The following is a 4,476-nucleotide window of genomic DNA, read 5'->3' as shown; positions in this document are numbered from 1 at the left end:
GTTTTATTTCAGTTAGCCTAATAGCTGGTTTGATTTGCATTGAGAGATGATTTTATGGAAAGTACCTCATGCCAATCTCTAGGTATGGTGAAGGGTATGTGATGATGTGGGGCTATTTTAATTCCAAAGGCCAAGGGAACTTTATCAGGATGCATAGTATCCTGGATCCATGAAATAACTGGCCTTTAAAAATAAAAGTCTGCCTGCCTCTATGGGAATTTAACATATGGGTGTACTTACTTATGCCCCCTGTATTCTAAGGAAGAACATTTATTTATTTACGCTACATATTTCATTCACAAAGAAAATTGGTGTCCTTAAAGGTTCGATTTTATCTCATTTCTTTAATTAAGGCATTAAGATCAATTTCCAAAAGATGATTTTTTTATTCCTCTTTTTAGTCAACTTTAGCATGGGTGTCCTAATTTTTTCCCATGACTGTAGATCAATCCAACTTTGTGTTGCTGCCTTGCCCCTCAGCGTCTTATATCAACACACAAGTTTTTCAATTCAATTTTATTGTCATTGACCCAATGTGCAGGCACATATGTAATGAAATGTAGGAAATGTTTTACTGACATAAACCCACAGAATGAAGCCCTGCATTCACTCATAATCTGACAATGACGCACCTTCTCGCGGAGGTGTGGTTGTGTTTATTTGTGCTTCAGAACATAATCGCTGTGATACAATATAAGAAGAGCCTTCCATTCTTCTGATTCACTGCTTTGTCCGGCGCTCCCTGTCTTCATTCACTCTCTAGCTCGCTCGACAACCACTGGCCATGCTCTCTCTTTGAACAATGCGTTTACAAACAATAAAGCCATACTCACTACCTATTCTACCTTTTTAGAACAGTGATAAAATTGTATCCGTTGTGTGAACATTGCCTCAAACATAAACCACAAACGTTATATTTGCAACCAAACTTCAGACCGACAACTATTGACTGATATATTTGGTCAGTATAGATGGCTGTAGTCATGTGGTAGACGTGTTCATGAATTCTTAGAGACTAGAATTGGTCCTGCTCCACTATCATCCAAACAAATCTTAAAACTATTTTATGTTGTGGCCGGGTTGGCTCAGTGGGTAGAGCAGGCGCACATATACTGAGAGGTTTATGCCTCGACGCAGAGGTCCAGGGTCCAAATCTATATCATAAATCTAATATATATATATATATATATATATTAGGGCTGCCACCTCTTAGTCGATTAGTCGACTAATCGGTTGTTTTGGTCTTAGTCGATTTCTTTAGTTGATGAGTCATTTTTTATGCTTATTCATGCTTAATTACTCATTTCCAAGAAACTTATGAGCACATTTCTGGTAAGCACAAGATTTAAAGTGGTGCTTTTGCAGGATTAATTGTTGGAGAAACTCAGTTTTACAGATGGTTCATTAACTACATTTATATTGTGCTTTTCTAGTCTTAACCACCTCTCAAAGAGCACAGCTCTGTCGATTACATCAACTAATCGATTAATCGACAAAATCATATAAGTGTTAGTCGACTAAGAATTTCTTTAGTCGAGGACAGCCCTAATATATATATTTTATGTTTATCTTTGCTACATAGTGTTTTGTTTTTATTTGCACAATACAATTTGGCCTCCTCTGAACTTAAGAATACTAAACTAATGAATAAATGTTTCTACATCTTTTTATTATTATGAGGACTACACGCGCAGACACCACCAGAGTCAAGTGAGTTATCCACTCACCCACTGCTCCCCCCTTCCTCCCCCCGTCTGTCTGTCTGACTGAGTTCCTGTTCCCACCTACCCAGAAAAACATTATTTTTTTTTTTTTACGACATTAAATGTAAAGAAATGCTATAATTTGCAATTAAGAGTGATGAGTGCCATGCATTAATTATTATTTTTTTTTTTTGGTGAACGTATTAAAGCTTAAAAAGCAAGGTGTGAAGGGAAATGGACTGGGCATCAGTGACACCAAACCCACATCTGACACCTGATAAGGAGCTTGAGCGTAGCATGGACACCAGCAGGCATGGAGCCAAAGATACTCTGTGGCGGCTCATTCGCGATGAGGGCTGAGAGTGCTGAGAGGTGAGAGGCATGTGTGGAAAGGGGAAAGGCTGATGTCTTCACATTAGGCCTATCAGAGGTTTCCTATGTGTGTCAAGCATCTGTTTGTGTGTAAGTTGACTGCAGTCATTCTGTAGCCTTCTTTCTCAATGTTTCATGCATTTTTAATGTTTGATATAGTGATCATCATTGTCATTTGGATGCTAATAAACGTACTTGAAAATAAGACCTTCTACAGTGTACATATAAACATAAAATCACACCAAGCCTAATACTTTGTGCTGAGATGACAGTTGCATCCTTAATAAATCCTGTGCTGATAGTGTTTTTTTTTTTTTTATATCAGGGACCTGGATTATTTAAAAAGTTGATACTTTGTAAGTGTTTTCCTAACAAAATACATTAAATGATCATAGTCCGTTTAGTTTCTAATTCACTTTTACTTACCAGGGAAAAGGACTTCCACCCAGTGTTTTTGTTCCCATGTTGGGTGATTTGTGCCTTTATGTATAGTGTTAACAATACTCCTTCCTTCAGTGGCTGTTTTGATCCTTGCTTATTGATTTTCTCCACAGAAGGAGTCGATGCAGAGATGAGCACTACTGCTGCAGCAAGGAGGGTCAGTAAGTTTACAGTCTACACACACACACACACACACACACACACACACACACACACACACACACCTAAAGAGACAAGAAGGCAAGAAGGAAGGTTTCTCTCTCATGGGGAGCTGGTTTATTTTTAAACGGTGACCTGGGATAACAAAATGAATGTAATCTTATGTAGAGATTTACTGTAATCTATGAGTTTGCTTTGTTATCTCTGTTACAAATGCAGATATTTTAATTAAGGCATCTTGGCTATTGGATTCTCTTGTGCAAATTGCAGACTTAACAATGGATTAGTTACTGGTATTCAAAACGACCATGTAAACTAAACGAAGAGAAGTAGTAATCTTTAACATAGCCTGAGGTATCTTAGCCTGTTTAAGTACCCATCCATTACCAGAAAATACAATGGCCCATGACACAAAACCAGCGCACTATACAGTCAACAAGGAAGACTAGATGTTAAAGAGATAGCAGTGGATGGGAAGGACCTGATTAAGGTGTAATGACCAACATGTAATAAAAAAGGTACAAATAATCAAATAGTTGGTGCGCAGATTGGTCTGTAATTCTAAGCAAGTAGCTTTATCTTTGAAGTCAGCAGATCTTGTTGGGAGTAAAAGTAGTTTTCATCATATGGCCTGTTGATTGCATGGATAACTTTCAGCTGTGGCCTGCCATCATTTACCTGTTTAACCAGTTGTGTTTCATTTATGTTTAATTTCTTTGTTGCAAAGCTACCAGACTTGGTACCTTTTAAACATTAGAGCTGTTACAACTTCAAATTTAAAAACTACTCCCGCACTCTGAGGACCTTTTCACACCTAAGCGCCCAAACCAAGGTTCACGTTTTTGGTACATTGTATACATTTGATCCGCTTAGTTTTGGTTTCACATCGCAATGATGCATGCGCACGAGGCCCCTGGTCAGGGAGAGTGGTCGCACTAGGCTAGTTATGTCAAAATGTTTAAGCAGGTTATTGAATTTTCTTGGGAAAAACCATATGTCTGGTGGGGATCTTTTAAGTAAACTCACAGGCTTTGAAGTTTGTATTAACTTTAGGACTGGCAGATGGAGAAACCGCACACTAATACAACTGTCAGCAGTCCCATGATATCCATCAGCATTACTGGCAGGCAATTTGTGTAACTGCTCCTAACACACAGTAATGCTTTAAACTGGAGGAGTAGGTGAATAAGATAATATTTATATGATGTAATAATGGCTCAGGAAGTGGAGAGGATTAGCGGTTTGATTCCTGGCTCCAATCCACAAGTCAAAGTGTCACAGAGCAAGACGATGAACCCCAAATCACTCCTGATGGATAGGCCAGTGCCTCTCATGGCTGCCATCAGTGTGTGTGCGTTTGTGTAAGCACACTGAAAAGCACGTCTAACTTTTTTAAACACAGTAGAAATGCCCACTGAGAAAAGGGCCAAGAAGATATTTGTCTGCGGTATCATGCAAAGTGTTTTTTTAAACCATAACTTTACGGTGAAACGGATGTTCTAATGCATTTGTTTTGTATATGTGCTCTCTGTCAACAAGTTTTGACCAGTGCAGCTCTTGCCATGATTGTCCAAGACTAGGCAGATGAAGGCAGGGATGTCAGTACTACTACTACTGCTAATCATCAGACAGAGGAGGAGAATGATGTGTAGACATGACACTAACGTGAGGATGGAGAGCACTGTCAACATGCAGCCACGGTACTAGCTACACATGCCTATACCGACCCCTACTGTTGGAAAACGGTCTATACAAATTTCTGCCACATCTTTTTCATTGTCATAAGGAAGCTAGAGTTGAT

Source organism: Sander lucioperca, chromosome 19, assembly GCF_008315115.2.
Source record: "Sander lucioperca isolate FBNREF2018 chromosome 19, SLUC_FBN_1.2, whole genome shotgun sequence".
NCBI classification, from domain to species: Eukaryota; Metazoa; Chordata; class Actinopteri; order Perciformes; family Percidae; genus Sander; species Sander lucioperca.
This window is presented reverse-complemented; position numbering follows the sequence as displayed.